Consider the following 19266-nt stretch of genomic DNA (forward strand, 5'->3'; position numbering starts at 1 on the left):
CCCTTCCTTGCATTAAAGGATATCAGGTGCTGAGAGTGACAAAGCTCTGTGTGAGATCTTGAGGGAAAGTTACTTTTCCTGATAGCTGATTGAAACCTGGAATATCAAAAAAGTCTCCCCCCCCTTTTTTTTTTTAAATTGTAGTTTCCAGCTTGCGCTAGCATGGTGCAGTGATTTGAGCACTGGACTATGACATTGGAGACCAGGGTTTGAATCCTGGCTTGGCCATGTAAATCCACTGGGGGACTTTGGGCAAGTCACACTCTCAAAGCCAGAGGATGGGAATGGCAAACTGTCTCTGAAGAAACTTGCCAAGAAAACCCTGGGGTCACCATAAGACGGAAACAACTTGAGGCACACAACAACAACAAAGTTCAGTGAATCTCTCAAATGGGGATTTTGAGAATTGCAGTCCATTTTGTGAGCTCTACCTACAAAGGAGGCCATCTCTGACAACAGATTTTTGGCAACACTTTAAAAAAAAAAAAAGCCGAGGGCTGCAAAGTGAGGGTGGAATTTGGGCTTTTTCTGTCTCCTGTACCAACATGTCTAAACCAAAATATATTGCATTGTCCTTCTCTCATGTTTTGCTGCTGCTGTGTCCTCTCTGTTTTCTGATCTCTCCAACAATCTCCTTTTTTTAAATGGTCTTCCGTGGCTGAACTGACTCGGCACCACTCCTATAAACTAAGCGCTCGGCTTGAAGCCAGAATTGTCCACCCATCTTCTCATCCGGGACTAATTTTGGGTTGTCACAATTGCTCCATTCATGCGTGGAATTTGGACTAAACTCTATACAATTTGGCATCTGTGACGGTCAGCTTGCATTTTTAAAGCTAAATCAGGAAGAATAACCAAAGCAAGTTCCTACTCCTTTATGTATCAAGATACACTGGTTAGGGTGAAGCAAGGTGCATCAACATTTCAGAAATGACATTTTCCAATATGAACCAACCTGATTTTAAAGATTTTTCAGGGAATGAGATGGTGGCTACCAACGGCAGTGCCTTCTCTATGGTAGCACCGTGGTCTTCACAGATTCATTTGCCCAGACACTGACACTGTTAGTGTTTAGAGGCAATGGGAGAACTGGAAACAGGAGTGAAATCTGGACTCCAGTGAAGAAGCAAAAGAAAAAGAGTGTAGCCTCCGGTGACAACAGTGATTTGTGAATGGCCCAGCACAAATGTAATGCTTGTCTCACTTCACCATACTTGGGATGATTTATCAATGAAGTCTCTCATGCTTTTGCTTACCTGTCATGAAAAAATAATGCAGTGGAATGGAGAGATGTGGCCTTCTCTCACTTGCTTTTATTATTCAGAGTGATCTGACAGCAGGGATCTACTGAGAGTACATGCTGCACTGTGGGGGTTTTTAGGAAAAGAGAAGGACTCTGTTGTTGTGTGCCTCCAAGTTGTTTCTGACTTAGAACAACTCTTGTTATTGTTGTTGTTGTTGTTGTGTACCTTTATGTCGTTTCCAACTTATGGCAACCCTATCATGGGCTTTTCTTGGAAATATTTGTTCAGGAGTGATTGTCACTGCCTTCCCCTGCGGAGGAGAGTGCGTGACCTGCCCAAGATCACCCAGTGGGTTTCATGGCCAAGCTGGGAATCAGACCCTAGTCTCCAGAGTTGAAGGCCAACACTGAAACCACTATGCCACACTGGCTCTCCAGAGAAACTCTGGAGAGCAACTCAGGGCAATATTATTTTGGGTTTTGTGGGGGTTTTTTTTGGTAAGATTTGTTCAAAGGTTCGATTTTCTGCTTAGCCATAAACCCACTGGGTGACCTTGGATGAGTCACATGCTCTCAGCCTCAGGGGAAGGCAATGGCAAACCTCTGAACAAATCTTCCCAATAAAGCCCCATGATAGATTTGCCTTAGGATCACCATAAGGTGGAAAGGATTTGATAGCACACAACAACAACAATAAACGGGTTGAGATTTTTTTATCCAAAATACTTGGGACCAGAAGTGTTCTGTATTTTGGATTTTTAAAATATTTATTTATTTATGTATTTATTTATTATTTCATAATAGCTGTACAGGTATTTGCATATACATCATGAGACATAATGAGTCTGGAGAGAGACTGAAGATCTGGTGAGAATTCAAGCATAGTGCTTGGCACGAATCCATACCTCCCGCCATTTCAGATTCTCTGTCTCTGTCCAGTTGCATCTCTCTCCAGCCTCCCAAATACAACACAGCTATGTTACTCAAAAACATTTTGGATTTTGGAATATTTCAGATTTTGGAATTCCAGACAAGGGATTCTCAACCCGTAACTAGTTTGTCTTCATATTTAAGATTGTGGCACCATAATCACAACGGCAAACTCACAAGCAAAAGAACTCTGTGGTGGTGAATAGAGTGCTGAAGGTTGATGTATCCCCTTCTGCCAAATATCCTCCTACCCTGAGGCCTGGTCATCTCAACAGAACAACACACAGATTAACATGGGAATCACTTCTCTTTACCCAGGGTCACACAGTATATATATATATATACCCACTCTCTTCCAGGTCAGCATTCTCTGAAGATGCCAGCCACAGATGCTGGAGAACCGAAGGAATAAACTCTTCTAGAACATGGGCACATAGCCCGAAAAACCCACAAAAAACTATAGATGCTGGCCATGAAAACCTTTCATTTCAAATCAATAATTAGTTCCTTTTGAAAGGTTAACACTCTAAGCTCTGCTTCAGGAATAGAAGAAAACAGGCAAATGAAAATAGTTCCCGTGACTGACAAGCTCCATGGAAGCTTTGGATTGCTCAGGTCTGGTAGAAACTGTACAGGCACACAAGAGCTCCTTTGTAATGCCAGGCATGACAGCTGCTTGGCTTAGCCAAGTATGGGCATTCGCTCTCCAAGGCTGAGAGAGGGATTCCCCCTGGAGATGCTAGGAATTGAACCTGGGACCTTGTGCTGGCAATGCATGTACCCTGCATAATGAGACTAACACTACAGGTCCGCATACTTGAGGAGTCTGTCATAGCTCAGTGCTAAGAGCATGCATCTTTTACCTGCAGAGGCATACAGGTTGAATCCCGGATATCTGCAGCCCAGGCTGGGGAAGGCTCCTTTCCAAAACCCTGGAGATAGCCAGTGTGGGCAATACTGAACAAGATGGGAGTGAGAAACTCACTTGGTTGAAAGCAGCCTTTTCCCATTGTGGAGATGCTTTGTAACAGAGCACCTGCTTTGCATGGCAAAGATCCCAGTTTCAATCCCCACCATCTCTAAATAAGAGTGGGAGGAAACAAAAATTCTCATGGGAATGTGCAGCCCTCCAGATGTTAGAATCATAGAGTTGGAATAGACCTCTATGGCCAGCCATTCTGCCATGCAGGAACACAGTATCAAAGCACCCCTGACAGATGACCATCTAGCCTGTTTGAAAACTGTCCAAAGAAGGAGACTCCACCACTCTTCGAGGGAATGTGCTCCACTGTCAAACAGCTTTACTGCCAGGACATTCCTCCTAATGTTGAGGGGGAATCTCTTTTCTTGTAGTTTGCATTCATTGCCCTGTTCTCTGGAACATCAGAAAACAAGCTTGCTCCCTCCTCAGTATGATACCCTTCAAATATTTAAACAGGGCTATCATATCAACTCTTACCCATCTCCTCTCAAGGCTGAACATACCCAGCTGAATAAGTCTCTCCTCATGGCATGGTTTCCAGACTCTTGTTGGACTGCAGCTTCCAGAAGACAAATCTATCACAGGTTCTTCTTGGCAAAAATTGTTGAGATGATGCTTGGCATAATCACCTTCTTCTGAGGCTGAGAGAGTAGGACTTGCCCATGGTCACCTAGAGAGTTTCCAAGGACAAGTGGAGATTCGAACCCTGGTCTTCTAGAGCTCTAATCCAACATTCAAACCACTACACTACACAGGCTCCCATTATAGAGCCCTCTACTAGATTCAGACCTATAGTGACCCTCTCATAAGATTTCTGGGCAATACAAATAAAAGCATATGAAAATGGGCATTCAAATGGAATCAAACTAGCATAGTATTAAAAACGCATCAGCAATGGATCTGAGAAGGTGCAAAACAGAGGCTGGAGGTTCTTCAGAGAAAATGTCCGGTTCAAGTGGTGGGAGAGCGGAGCAAAAACGGATATCTGAAATGGGACAAATTTCCCCCCAACAGAATCTATTAACTGAGGGGCGGTGACAGTTTCCTCCCTCCTCCTTCAAAAATGTGAATGATGATGAAGTGAATCAAAGGTTTTTTGAACCAGATTTGAAAAGTTTTCTCCAATGTGGTGAATTCCCTTCTCGAAGAAAACTAGCATGCCAGGGAAGAAAGTTGGGAGACCATCTTCTTTCTTCTATCTTTCTATAAGCAGAGAATGTTTTTCACACTGACGAGCATTTCATCTCTTGCTGGCATCATGAAATAGTGCAGCCTCAGCAGGAGGACTGTTGTTGTTCTTTAATGTTATTTCTACCTCCCATTTTAAATCTATTTTACTTCCCATGGTAATTATCATCCTCTGAGGCTGAGAGAGTGTGGCTCGCCGAAGGTCACATGGCCAAGCTGTGATTTGAACCCCCTGGTCACCAGAATCGTAGCCCAATGCTCTAACCGCTACACCATGCTGTCTCTCTCTTTTGAGCCACCCACTGAGACGGGGCTCCTTGTTCCACCTGCATTGTGATCATTCTGGAGATAAGCTACAGGGCCTGTTTTCGCACTTTTGCTTTGCTCCCTGCTGGGTCTTTGTCAACAGCAATTCATATTTATGAGATTTTTTTAAAAGTTCACATTGACTAACATGTAAGGCGAGCATCCAGCCAACCTACAGAAGTTCCACCCGGCATGGAGCCAAGCAGTCATCAGGGCTCAAACAGCTTTTGTGGAGGATGAAGATCCAAATCCGTCCCTTGTTGGTTTCTTGAGGGAGTTGGTGTGTGAGAAAAGTAGTGCCAAGGTGGAAAGATGGACTGATAGGTGATGACTGTGGATGATGAGGGCCTTATGGTAAAAGATCCAGCTCCTCAACCAGCCCTCCAGTCTGCTTGCTGGAGATGCCCAACATCTCATCATATAAAGTAACTGCTATCTCATTTCTCCAAGTTCTGTTCCCATTTAGCCTGAATGGGTCCATCCATGCACAAGAAGTTAAAATCAGGAGAAATACAACAATGCTGATAGCTGGAGGGGGAATGGAGCCAGGTCTCTCAGGACCAAAGACCTGTGATTTGATGAATGAGAACTATGATATCATAGATGATAACCATGATCTATTGTTGTTGTGTGCCTTCAGGTCATTTCTGATTAATGGCAACCCTAAGGCAGCTCTATCATGGGGTTTTCTTGGCAAGATTTGTTCAGAGGAGGTTTGCCATGCCTCCCCCGGAGGCCAAGTGAGTGTGACTTGCCCCAGGTCACCCAGTGGGTTTCATGGCCAGCCTGGGAATCGAACCCTGGTCTCCAGTCATAATAGGGTATATGGCACCTTTCTCCTTGGGACTCAAGGCAGCTTGGATAAATGCAACCTGCAGTTCTACTAGCAGAAACTGTAGATTGGGGTAGAAATTGTATGGCCCTCCAGAGCTCACTGTTCTATAAATCCCAGCAACCTTCATTGCTGGTCATGATGGCTTGGGAGCTATAGTCCAACAGCATCTGCGGGGGCAGTGGTGCATGATTCCTGACTCAGATGTAGAATCAAGTCTTAAATTATAGGAACAGACTTTCTTGGAAGGCAATGGAATCTCTTTCCCTGAATGTTATGAAACAGAGGTTGAATGTTCTCTTTGAAGGGCCTGTTGTTGTGTGCCTTCAAGCCATTTCCAATTTATTGCACACCTAAGGTGAGGCTATCATGGGATTTTCCTGGTGAGATTTACTTAGAGGGGGTTTGCCTTGCCCAAAGTCACCCAGAGAATTTTCATGGCTAAGTGGGGATTTGAACCCACATCTCCCTGAGTTTTAGTCTAATACTCAAACCACCATACCATGTGGGTTCCTTACACAATATCACACCTCAAACTAAGAGTCATCCCTCACACAACAAAGGACTAGGCTTCAAATTACAAACCAGGCCTCAAGCTACAAACTAGACTCCTCAATAAAAAAAAATGTTGTTCTTTGCCTCCAAACTGACTCCAGCTTTTGGCAATCCTCTCTTAGGGTTTTCCTGCCAAGACTTGTTCAGAGGTGGTTTGCATTTGCCTTCCTCAGAAAAGTCACTCAGGGATTTCCATTGGCTGAGTGGGAATTTGAATCCTGGTCTCCCAGAATCCTAGTCCAACACTCAGACCACAGCATCACATCCAGCGCAATGAAATGTCTATGAGATCTATGAATTGTCTAGGAAGTTCTATTATTCCATGATTCTGCTTGGAATTCTAGTACTATATGTCAAAACCTCTCCTTTTTACCTTTATATATATCTATAAGCAATGAGAGTCTCAAAAGACTTAGGCACATGGGACTGGGAATCTGGCCACAGAAACCCACTGGGTGTCCTTAGGCAAGTCACACTCTCCCAGCCACAGAGGAAGGCAAAGGCATGCAACAAAATACACAACAATCTACCCTGAAGTAACAACAGTTGGTGGAGGAAGAGGCGGGCGATTTTTTTCTCCGGATCCCTCTGACACAAGCTGTTGAAAGATTCCACCTAAACATTGGGAGGAACTTCATGACAGTAAGAGCTATTCGACAGTGGAACTGAAACATACTCCCTCGGAGGGTAGTGGAGTCTCCTTCCTTGGAGGTCTTTAAACAGAGGCTGGATGGCCATCTGTCAGGGATGCTTTGATTGTGTGTTCCTGCATGGCAGAATGGGGTTGGACTGGATGGCCCTTGGGGTCTCTTCCAGTCTGATTCCTATCTGTATCCATTTGAGAAGTACAGTTGACCCTCCACATTTGCAGCTTTGACTTTTGCAGATTTGATTATTTGCGGTTTTGATTAATATCATAGAATATGTTCTCTCTAGGAATCTCTAGGTCCTCCAATGCAACTCTGCCAGAAATTGACCATAGAGTTGTGCTGGAGAACCTAGAAATTCCCATAGAAAACACTTCTCTAGGCATTTGTAGGTCTTCTGGCATGATTCTGTGACCAACGTCTGGCAGATGTTGACCACTGAGTTGCAGTGGAGGACCTGGAGATTCTTAGAGAGATGTTCTCTCAAGTAGAAATAATAGTGTTTTTCTATTTACAGTTTTTCCACATTCACAGGGGTCCTTCACTCCTAACCTTAGCAAATCTGGAGGGACCACTGTATGGAGATTTTTCCTGCATTCTGGATTGCCTTTGCCTGTCTTCAGCCGCCCAGTGACTGACTCCAAAAGCACAGAGGTGCAACTCGCTTAACACGCCAGAGGGGCTACTTAGCTCCTGGCATCTCCTCTTCTAAGCTTCTGAGCCAACAGGGCTGGGAAGGACATTGATACCAGCACCAGTTGGGTGACACCTCTGATAGGCATCTCATTTGGCCAGCAAGTCCAGGATGAGTGGGCCAAAGGCATGTCCCCAAATGGCAAGCCAGCTGGCCACAGATGATTCTCCCTCCTCCTCTCCAACCATCCATCCATCCATCCATCCATCCATCATCTACCATCTTTCTCCCAGGTCTGAAAAAAATAACCACTTTGTTTAAAAAACTGGAGTTATGCCCTTTAAACCTCCAAGTTATGAACCAGAGAGGTCCAAGTGCTACCCCACCATGGATTAAACCCCAAGGCAGGCAGCTGCCGAGCCCTAGGACAGACCAACAATAGAATCCACCAGAAGGCAGCTTCCTACAATCCGCAGTCAGAAACCAGCCAACTTGCCGTTTGTTCCAGCTCTTGAAAGCCCCCACAAAGGAGCAGTGCTTCAGCTGTCGAAAAGGTTGTGCATTGCACCAGTGTGTAGCAGAACACATGAACCTGCCACATCTCTCAGTCACTGCCTTTTTGGGCAAAGGATGCTGTGGGACTACTGCAGCACCAGCAGCGATGAGGAGAAGGTGGGAGAGCGTGTACACAAGCGGGAGAAAGAGTGCACAGACCTTTGTCTGGGAGCCAGTTCAGAAAGCAGGCTCCCTGACCTGGGTTCCCAAGGTGAGGATAGGAAAAAGCCCTGCAAAACAGCCCCCCTCCCTGCATTTAGTTTTCTTCTCTTTTTATAAAGCCATTTTTCCTTTCCACGAAACACCCCCACGCGCTCACAATTATTTTCACAGAATAGAGCATGCCAGCTGTTCAATGAGGCTAATGAAATTAGCGTGCGGCGTGCGATAAATGGAGAAATGGCTTGGGGTTGGAGGCTGCGATGGGGGAAAGGGAGACATTCCTCATGAACGGCAGGTTGTCCAGGAATTTCAGCAGCAGCAGGTAGGAAGAGGATCTGTTGAGTTTCGTTTTTTAAAAGTCTGTTTCCGTCTTCTTGTGCAACATCAGAGTGAACTGTCAGTAGCTGTTAAATCACAGATTCACCCCCACCTCCGTCTATTTAAGTTTTGTATTCTGAGGCCAGCTGAATGGCTCGGGGAAGCCCAGAAATAGCTCATCCCTGTGTTGCTTCCCAGCTGCTGATATTAAAAGGTAAATTGCCATTGAACATGGAGGTTCCATTCCTGGGTGCTGCTTTTGTTGTGTGCCTTCAAGTCATTTCCAGCCTCTGGTGACCCTATCTTGGGGGTTTTCTTGGCCTTCTCCACCTTTTCCTTAGCACTGCTGGTGCTGAAATCCCACAGCATCATCAAGCTTTGTTCAGAGGGAGTTGTCTTTGCCTTCCTCTGAGGCTGAGAGAGTGTGACTAGCCCAAGATCACCCAGTGGGTTTCCATAGCCGAGCGGGTATTCAAATCCTGGTCTCCAGTATCATAATTCAATGCTCAAACTACTACACCACCTTGGTCCTCATTCCTGGGATTCATGTGTTGTGTTTGTTCTTTCAAAGTAGAAGAGCCAACATGGCATTAAAGTGCTTCAGCAGAACCGACCAGACACAGGTTCAAATCCTCCCTTGGCCACTGAACTCACTGAATGACCTCATATGAACCTGTCACTCATTTCATCCCTCTTTCTCAAAGTCTCCTATTTGACAAGTCTGGTATTTTGAAGATAAAAATGGGGAAGAAGTCTTTCGCTCACTGCTGGACCAAAGGAAGAAAACAAAGAAATAGGCAAATCATTAATTTATCAATTTGTTTACAATAGAGGAGGAAGTTGTGCAGTCCTACAAGGATTGCTGGACTGCAAATTCCAGCAGCCAGCACAGGTACTAGCGAGGGATGCTGGTAACTGCAGTGCAACAATATATACAGAATCACATAATCCTCAACCCTGACTTTATAAGAACAATGGGACCTCCTTGCTGGTTCGGACTGTGCATCTACCTAATCTATTTCTGGGAAGACACAGGCAGGAGATGGAGATTTCTCAGCCCTTGGTATGTGGAGGGTCACAGTTTGTCTCTACCTGATTATTTCCATTTACTTAGACCAGATAACTGCCCACAATGATAAGGTAGTTCACAGAGGGCTAAACCCAGGGCTGGAAAGCGGTAGCCTTCCTGCAAACATCAAGAAGGATATTGACAAGCTGGAACGTGTCCAGAGAAGGGCTATCAAGATGGTCAAAGGTCTGGAAACCAAGCCTTATGAGGAATGACTTATGGAGGTGGATATATTTAGCTTGGAGAAGAGACGATTGAGGGGTGACATGATAGCTATCTTTAAATAACTGAAGGGGTGTCATGATGAAGATGAAGGATGCTTGCTTTCTGTTGGTCCAGAGGCTAGTACAGAAACGAATGGATTCAAATTACAAAACAAAGAATTCCTACTAAACATCAAGAAGAACATATTGATGGTAAAAGCCTTTCGCCACTGAGATAGATTACCTCAGAGGATGATGGACTCTTCATCTTTGGAAGTCTTTAAACAGAGGTCGGATGGGCAGATTCCTTTAGTTATGTATTCCTGCATGGCAGAGGATTAGACTAGAAGGCCCTTGTGGCCTCTTCCAACTCTAGGGTTCTAGGATTCTATGGCAGTGTGGCTCCAATTCCCATCATCCCCAGCCAGCATGGCTGATGGTCAGGTGGGATGGGAGCTGCAGTCCAGAAACATCTGGAGAGTGGAAAGTTTCCCCACCTTGATCTAATCTTCCCCATCACCACCACTTTTTAAAAATGCTGTCTAGACTGGTAGCGGGATGCCCCCACATTTCTGGCAATGAAGTCCATAAAATGAACGACATGCCAAGTGACAGCAGTATTTTTTCTTCTCGAATGTCCAGCAGCTACTTCATTTTGAGACACACACTTTTGGCACGCATCTCCATCAGATGAGAAGGGAAAGGGGACATCCAAACTCTGTCTGGCCTTTTCATAGTGAAAGGGCATCAGACAAATGCCATCACTTTCCTAGTTCCCACAAAAAACATCAACACACACACACAATTTAAAACTGCAAAGAACCCAGCAAAGTAAGGGAGCAAGTTTCCTCCAAGTCCCAGCTGTGCCTTAGGATAGAGCATCTTTAGAAACCAGTAACTCCCTCGAAGATATATATTTTAAATACATAAATAAAACCACGAAACCCCAGTACTACTCTAAATTCTCCACACCCTCTAAAAAGCCAACATGGCACATTGCAGAGGTAGCAAATTTGCAGCCAGCTGGATGTTTTCTGGACTCCAACTCCTGTTATTCCCAGACACGGTGGCCACGGCTGATGGGAATCAGACTCTAAATATATCTGTGGAAGGATGCAGATGTAGTTGAGAGAGAATCCAACTTAGACCGGGGAACACTAGGTTCAAATCTCAATGTGATAGATAAAAATAAATATTTATTACAGACACAGACCACATGAAATTCAATGAGAGACAAAGCAGTGCTTAGTGAGCACAAAAAGCTACCATCCCAGTGCCTAACCTACCTCACAGGGCTGCTGTGAGGATAAGAGTATACACCCCATAAAGTGAGCTTTGGAGAGAAGGCACACTGTTAAAAAATGTTTAAGGATGTTCTGGCTATGGATTCTGGCATTAACAAGCAGCTGAATTAGATGGTTCTTAGAGGGTCTTTCCAAATGTTATGATTCTATGAATTATACAGTACAAAGAAATGTCAATTATATAGCATAAAGCATGAAGTAGAATTCTGTGGCCAAGTACTTGCATATTTCCCTTCCCGGCAAGTGCTTCCTCAAGTGATACAAATTAAGCTTATTGCTGTAATTACTCTCCTTTCATTGATTCTCATTTTCTTCTTATTTTAAAATTACTTATGATACTAGATAAGGGGTGGCCTAAAAAACATGTAGGCCACAAGCTAAGCATTAAGGTTGCCAGGCTGAAAGCTGGAGATGACTCCTCTACTTTTAAGAGTTGTGTGAAAGAGGGAATTTTAGCAACTGGACTGGGAATCTGGCTACTGAAACTCACTGGGTGACCAAGGGCAAGTCACACTCTCTCAGCCTCAGAGGAAGGCAAAGGCAACGCACCTGAACAAAACTTGCCAAGAAAACTTCACAACAGGGAATGGCTGGAATCAAAATTCCCTTTTCTGCACAATTATTATAGTACAGGAGCCCTCTCTGGGTTCTAATATGGCAACCATACTAAACCTACCTACCAAGCATACCCTTGGACCCATTGGAAATCTGAATCACCGCCTCTAAACAAAATGTTGTCACCATAAAGGCTAGAAACATGCTCCCTTAAAAATGACATTCCCAAAAAACGGTACCAGCATTGCTCATGTGTATGCGCTTTCCAGTAGCCTTTCAACCTATGGCAACCCCCATGAATTTCACAGGGAAGGAATACTCGGAGGTGGCTTTGCCAGTTCCTCCCTCTGAAATATAGCTTACAGCGCCTAGTGTTCATATACAGAACAAACGTGCTGCAAAATACACAAAAAGAACACCCCTGCAAAGCAGAACAGCTCCAGCTGACTTGACTCAAGGGATCCTATCTAAGTACAGTAGTACAAAACACAGTAAACACAGACCAAACACGGTCACAACTGCTTATCCACTGATCTCAGAATGACCAGAAGTGCAGCATAGGTTAAAGCCATGCTCAGTCTCTCTTCCCTGCTGCTGTCATAGATAAAATCATAACGAGGGAAGTGAGTGACCCAGTTTTAATTACACACTAACACAAAGGCGGAAAGAAAGGAATGGCAACCTGCAAGCAACCTTTTCTGGCCAAATTTTGGAATCGCATACAAAATTCTCCAGAATTCTGTGGCAGAAACATAGGCTAGAAAGGCTCCAGGCTTCCCTGTCAACGCTTGGCTTCATTTCACCCCCCTTTCTCATCACGTTTCTTTCTCTTTGTTCCCTCCTTCAGTTGTTAAGATATGTATTCTTTTCAGTCCTCAGTTTCAAACCGTTTTGAGGGAGTGTATTGTTGAGGGAGAAGCCATGGGAAGTCAAATGGTTGTGTACACTGCTCACCATTTCCAGCCTTTGGGTTACAAATTCCCAGAAACGAATCCAAAGAAGCCTTTGCAGGGTGAATTTTGCTCCTTTTTCTCACCCCATGTGGTCATGGTGCGCATACATACACATACACTGACAGAGCACTCCCTCTTGCACACATACTCTCCTCCTGGCACTCGCATCTTCCGCCCACCCTAGACGAAGCTGAGGGGTTTGGGTGTCAGATGCTTCCCCGCCCCAGCATCTCAACATGACAAAGCGCATGAATCACCCCCAGAACATGTGAGCTCCTTGGAAAGCAAAAAGACTCTGCTGCCTTTTTTGTTTTTAAAAAAGAAATGCTGCATGCAATATAGAAAGGACACCCTTCTCAAGCACTTATTCTCCTGGCAAAATTACTCCTTCTCCACACCCATCTGCCACCCCACACCTGGTACTGGTCTCTGAACCCCTCCTTCAAACAATGCAGCATTACTGCACCATGAAGACTACAGCATGGTTAAACACAGTATCCCACCCCTTGCCCCCCAAACTTGTGGCCCATGCTATGAACCCACATCACACCCACCCACATGCGCATCACACACAAAAGAGCCACAACCAGCAAGGACCATCTTTCCCAGTCCCACATCTCTCATGCATCCTAATCAAGTTCTAAACCAGACAAGATGCCTTTGAAGGATTTAACATTTTGCAGTGTGCCGGAGAACATTTTTTAAAATGGACTTACAGTATGTCTTCCTGGTCAGCTCTTCTACAACTTCGGGCTTCAACTTGCTATTCGATTTCCCCATCGCGGCCCAGTGAATTTGTCCTCCAATCTTAGCAGGGCATAAATTTTGGGTGGTTTTCTGTTTTGTTTTGCTTGCTTCCTTAATGGCCTGCCTTCACTCAATAGACAGTCATGTATGAGGCTGCGATGATGACCAAGCGGAGGGGGAACTGTCTTGGTTGTGGGACCAAAGTGGACCCTTCTAATGTCCTTGCAGCATCAGCGGAAGCAAAGAAAATTAAAAATGAAAGATGACAAAAGGGGGAGAGAAGCAGGCCGAGGGGGAAGAAGAGGGTGGAAGGGAAAGGAGGAAAAGAGAGAGAAAGAAAAGGGAGAGAGGGGGGGAATCTGCTTTGAATGTTCAGCTGCAATCTTGCGCTTGGATCTAGTTGTCCTCCTGGAGGATTTCCTCCTCCTTTTAGTCACCAGCTCAGCTCCTCAAATGAGCATCAGCAGACGGCAGGAAAAGGTTGCTCCATACCGGCTGGAGGAGGAAGCCAGCTTTGGGTTATTTCATCGCAAGGATCCGAGGCAGGAATTTCGTCTGAGAGAGAAAAGGGAGAAAGAGAGAGCTGTCCAAGATGGAACAACCGAGTCCTTCTTGCCAATTTTGGCTCAGCACTTGGGCCTTTCCCCTCTTTGCAAATGGAAAGTGCTCTAGCCAGGGTTTTGCTGCATCCAGCTGTGTTTCCTTCCCTTCTCTCCTTCTCTCCTTTCTTTCTCCAGGGCTTGTGGAGTGTTGGTGCTGTCGTCCGTGGTTACAAAATGCCCTCCCTCTTGGCTTGTCTTCCCTTGCGCTCCTGGGTTGCTTTAGCCAGCTCAGAGCTGACGCTGTGCGGAGAAGGTGTTAACTGGAATCTGCCAGTCAGCCAGGAGCTCTTCCTTTTGTCTTCCCTTCCCTTTGCCTTTTTTTAGATCAGTCCTAGGAAGACAAGAGGGAAGGGAGGGAGGGGGAAAAGATAGACACCAAAATCAGTACGGTTCTCATTCAAGCCAAAACACAGTATTTTTTTTTCTCTTGCAGAAAACAGTCAAGCAGTGTACCATTTGGTATGACAAATGCTCCAAATGTGGTAAATACTGCCATTTGTTTGGAAGTCCTAACAGTTCGCAATGTCTGTTCATAAAACTTCAAAATGATTTTTAGGCCCATGGTCATCTCTCATTGTCAACATTTACTGGTAAATATCAATATACAGTCGTCCTTCCAGTCTGCGGTCTCACCCGTTCGTGGCTGGCAAGTGGAGAGCAACAAAATGGTGTGCATGCCTGAGGCGCATGTGCAGGAGCATGCCCCCATTGAAATCAATGGTGACTCCAATATTGGCGTTTTCCGTATTCGTGTGGGGATCCAGAACAGATTCCCCGCAAATCGGGAGGAACGACTGTATACCAAACCTATTATTAAATATCTAGAATTAAATGTCCAGTTCGGACAAACGAACAGCAAGTGTCAGAAACTTCCATTGCCTTTGACAGCTAACAAAGTTTCCTCCTGCTTCTAATTCTTTTACCAATACACTGGTGTCCCAAACATCAAACTAAATCCAAGTCAGCCCTCTCACCTCACCTTCAAGTTCATATGTGCCTTCAAGCTGCTTCAAGTTGACTTATATGACCCGAAGAATTTCACAGGGTTTTCTTAGACGTGAACTACTCAGACATGGTTTGGCCAGTTCCTTCCTCTGAAATATAGCCTATTGCTGCTGTTATTCATTGGCTGTCTCCTATCCAAGTAGTAACCAGGACTGACTTTGCTTAGATTCCTTGATCAGTCAGGATTTAAAATCACTTTTGGGATGGGGGAATAATTTTCCTTCCAATCCACGTCACATCACATTTCCCCGTAAGTCTCTTGTACCCAATTTTCGCATTCATGTGCGATTTTATTTTTAACCACATTCTAAATTTTCAAAATGTATTTCTTCTCTTAAAAAAATATGCATTCTTAAATGTATTTTGAAATACTGGCAGATCTAAGAATTGAAAAACTGTGTCAGTCCACCCGTCCCTCCACATTTGAGGCTTTGACTTTTGCGGATATGATTATTCAATGATTTTATTAATATGTTCTCTCTAGGGATATCTAGGTTCTCCAGAGCAGCTCTATGGTCAACTTTAACCAAAATTTGCACTGAAGAACCTAGAGATTCCTAGAGAGGACACTCCACTAGGCATTTGTAACTCCTTCAGCACAATTCTGTGGTCAATGTCTGGCAGATGTGGACCACAGAGTTGCACTGGAGGACCTAGAGAGGTGTTCTGTCAGGTAAAAACATAGTGTTTTGGTTATGTGCTGTTTTTCCACATTCACTGGGGTCCTGTGCCCCTAACCCCAGCAAATGTGGAGGGACAAGTGTATTACAATTTGCAGACACCAAATTCTTGAGGCATTCACAGAACTGGAATTACCTCAAAGGTCCTGTAGACCAGTGCTACTGAAAATGGTGATCCCTAGAACCCTGGCCAGTCCCTGAGCAATTGCCTGCCAGTCCCTGGTGAGTTTCCAGGAAACAAAGAATTGTCATCAATGGGCACAAATATGATGCTGGTTCCTGGCACACTGGAAAAAAATAATTGCCAGTTGTCTACATCAGATAGCCTGAGAAGCACTGCTGTAGCCAAACCACTTGCCAATGCAGGATATGCCCAGGTAAAACACTCCTGAGTGATAGTCACCCAGCCTCTGTTCAAAACACTCTAAGGAAGGAAATCCACCACTTTCCAAGACAGTCTGCTCCGCTGTCAAACAGTTCTTACTGTCAAGAAAACTTTCCTTCTGTTTATCCGGAATCTCTTTTCTTGTAATTTGAATCCACTGCTTTGTGTCCTGCCCTCTGAAGCAGCAGAAAACAAGCTTACTCTGTCTTCTACATAACAGCTCTTCAAGTATTTGAAGGTGGCTCTATCGTATCACTTCTGAATCTTCTTCTCTTCCGTAGGTTAAACACATCTGACTCCCTCAACTGTTCCTCAAAGGGCTTGGTCTCCAGATCTTTTAGTTTTTTTGGTCACCCTCCTCTGGACATATTCCAGCTTGTCAATATCCTTCTTAAACTTTTGGTGAGGTCTGACCAAAGCAAAATACAAGGAGATTACTTCCCCTCATTTTGACATTTTGAGGCAGCCTAGAATCACATTAGCCTTTTCTTGCTGCTGTATGACACACTGCTGATTCATGTTTCACTTGTGGTCTACTAAGACCCCTAGATCCTTTTTGCGCATATTACTGCCAGGCCTGGTATCACTCATCTTATATTTGTGCATCTGATTTTTTTCCTGCCTAAATATAGAACTTTACATTTATCCCTATTGAATTTCATTGTTTGTTTTGGCTCAGTTCTCCAATCTGTCAAGGTCATATTGCATCCTGTCCCTGTCTTCTGTCTTAAGTATCAGCTTTCCCTCCTGGTTTGGTTTCCTCAGCAAATCTGATGAGCTAAATCCTTCCACACCTTCATCGTGCAAGCCGTTTGCAAAGATTGCTGAACAACACCAAGTCATGGAGTAACACACAAGAGCACTGCCAAAATTCAGCAACCCGGCAGGCAAAATTCCTGCACACCCTTATAAACAACAGTGTACAAATCAGAGTCCTAAAAAGCTACTTAAATAAAATCATATTCTCTATGGAGCCAATGCAAGAATACCATGCAAGGTTCCGTGGCACATTGAAGACTGCTTTAGCAATATGCCTCAGTTAATAAAGTAAATGTATTCCTGGACATTACTTATTTAACCGAAATCTTGGTATCAGCAGCAGAAATAGATGGAAAGAACAGTGACAATCTGCCACACCACAAAATGTAAGGAGAATACTTCAACATGTTTCAGCAAACTTTTTATCCAAAACAAACAATAGACACATGTGAAATGAAACAGCCAAGCCAGGTCACGGAGAAATGGATTCAACATATAGGAAAAGAGATTCCACCTTGAAATTAGGAAGAATCTCTTGACGGTATGAGATGTTCAACAGTAAAATATGTTGCCTTTGAGAGTGATGGAATCTCCTCTGGAGGTTTTTAAACAGAGGCTGGATGTTGGGAGTACTTTTATTACGTGTTCCTGCATGGCAAAATGGAGTTGGACTGGATGGCCTCTTCCAGTTCTATGATTCTAAGTATACCTTGGATAAAGAAAGAAAAAACATTCTGAACCTTTTAGAAAACACTTGAAAGTGTCTTGAAAAAAATGAATCCACAGGTGATGTTTTTCTTTTAGTGGCCTTCGTTTTTCTTATGATTTCAATATTGATGACTTCTAGATCTATGCTTTAAAAAAAAATACTGGGAGCAATGGATGAGGCAGGCTTATCTACTCTCCCAGTTTCCTTCTGTTTTGTTGTTTATGCAGGCTCTATGGGGATTCTTGAATGCAGCTGCTGTTTACCTTGCCTGTTGTAGGCAGGCCCACATGGTTGTAGTTGTAAAGAACCCAACAATGAAAGGGACAAGGTTTCCTCCAAGACCCAGCTGTGCCATCTCTAGAAGAAGCCAACTACCCTCCTAGAGATACAGATATACCTCAGTGACCAAGCCTATGACAAAGAAGTTCCTTTTTACAAAGTGAAACAGTACCACCTCTGAATAAATCTTGCCAAGAAAGTGCCATGATAGTGTTGACTTAGGGGCAAAACAGACTGGCAAATAAAGCCAGCTTCCTGGCGGCATGGAATTCAGATAGCAGCATGCCCCCAAGCCACCGGGAAGCCGCACGGTTGATCACATATGAGGTGGACTTATGGCATTTTGGCAGCACAGCGTTTACACACACTGAGCTGCAGAAATGCTGAAAAACCACCGCCACCGCAGCAAAGGCACTCTTTCTGCCACTTCTTTTTGCACTGGGGAAATGCCAGGTTGGGAGCATGGCGTGCGAGTGCCATGGCCCCCAACCCAGCACTCGAAGGGGAGGTGCTAAGTCGCCCCTTTACCGCCATCTGTTTTTGTCCAAAGATGCACTGTTAAGTTAAAGCAGTTTGAAGGTACACAAACTGCAATAATAACTGGATGTATTTTTCAAGAATTCAGCCAGAAAAATGAATCACTGAATGAATGAATCAATCAATGAATCAATCAATCAAATTCTTAAGGATTTTGCCAGCCATGCATTACACAACTAGAGGCAACATAAGCACTTGGGATAACAAATTTATTGTCTTAGGGCCTGAACAGACAGGCCAAAATAAAGCTGCTTTGGCTTACTTTGGATGTATATCTTAAGAAGCCAGAAGCTGCACAAAGCTGCGCTCCAGTCCTTAGGAGTGGAGCACGGCCTTGGCATGGCTTCCAGCCTCTTAGGATGCATGCATCATTTAAACCGCATACCTCCAAAGTGACCCGAAGCAGCTTTATTTTGGCCTGTCTGTTTGGGACCATAGTTAATTGCTGGCAAATTGACTTTGACTTATGGTAATCCTATGAATGAGACTTCCAAGACATCACCATCACCAGATCTGCTCAGGTCTTGCAGACTCAGAGTTGTGGCTTCCTTGACTGAGTCTATCCATCTGTAATGCAGTCTTCCTTTTTTTTTTTTTACTGCCTTCTACTTTACCAAACATTATCGTCTTTTCTAATGAGTCATGTCTTCTCATGGTATGCCCAAAGTACGCCAGTCTCAGTTTCGTCTTTCAGGAAGAGTCCAAGCCTGATTTGCTCTAGCTGCCATTTATTGCTCTTTTCAGCAGTCCATGGTATCCGTAGAACTCTCCTCCATAGAAGCCAAAATGACTAAACTGAGGCTGTCATACTTTGGCCATATTGTGAGAAGGCACAGTACACTACAAAAGACAATAACGCTTGGTAAAGCAGAAGACAGCAGGAAAAGAAGATGACCATATAACAGATGGATAGACTCCATCAACGAAGCCACAATGGCTGCCCTGAGGTTGGTGATAGGGTGGCTTGGATGTCTTTCTTTCATGGGATCTCTATAAGTCAAGTCGGACATGGATGCAGTTAACAACAACAAACACAATGCAACAGTTAAATTTGATACTATCAGTAAAGCAATCATTCCTCCCCCCACTCCTAGTTTGCAAGCTAATCTATTGATCCCACCCACTAG

General features: G+C 44.3%; 1 long non-coding RNA gene across 1 annotated transcript in view; it reads right to left on the reverse strand.

The window, feature by feature from the left end:
* Window positions 1-13222: 13222 nt before the first annotated feature.
* Window positions 13223-19266, reverse strand: part of LOC121935980 — a 22464-nt gene continuing 16420 nt past the window's right edge. Inside the window, exon 3 of the long non-coding RNA XR_006104901.1 lies at window positions 13223-14116. This is a non-coding gene — a long non-coding RNA (uncharacterized LOC121935980). The remainder of the gene's footprint in view (window positions 14117-19266) is intronic.

The sequence above is a fragment of the Sceloporus undulatus genome, chromosome 7, assembly GCF_019175285.1.
Source record: "Sceloporus undulatus isolate JIND9_A2432 ecotype Alabama chromosome 7, SceUnd_v1.1, whole genome shotgun sequence".
NCBI classification, from domain to species: Eukaryota; Metazoa; Chordata; class Lepidosauria; order Squamata; family Phrynosomatidae; genus Sceloporus; species Sceloporus undulatus.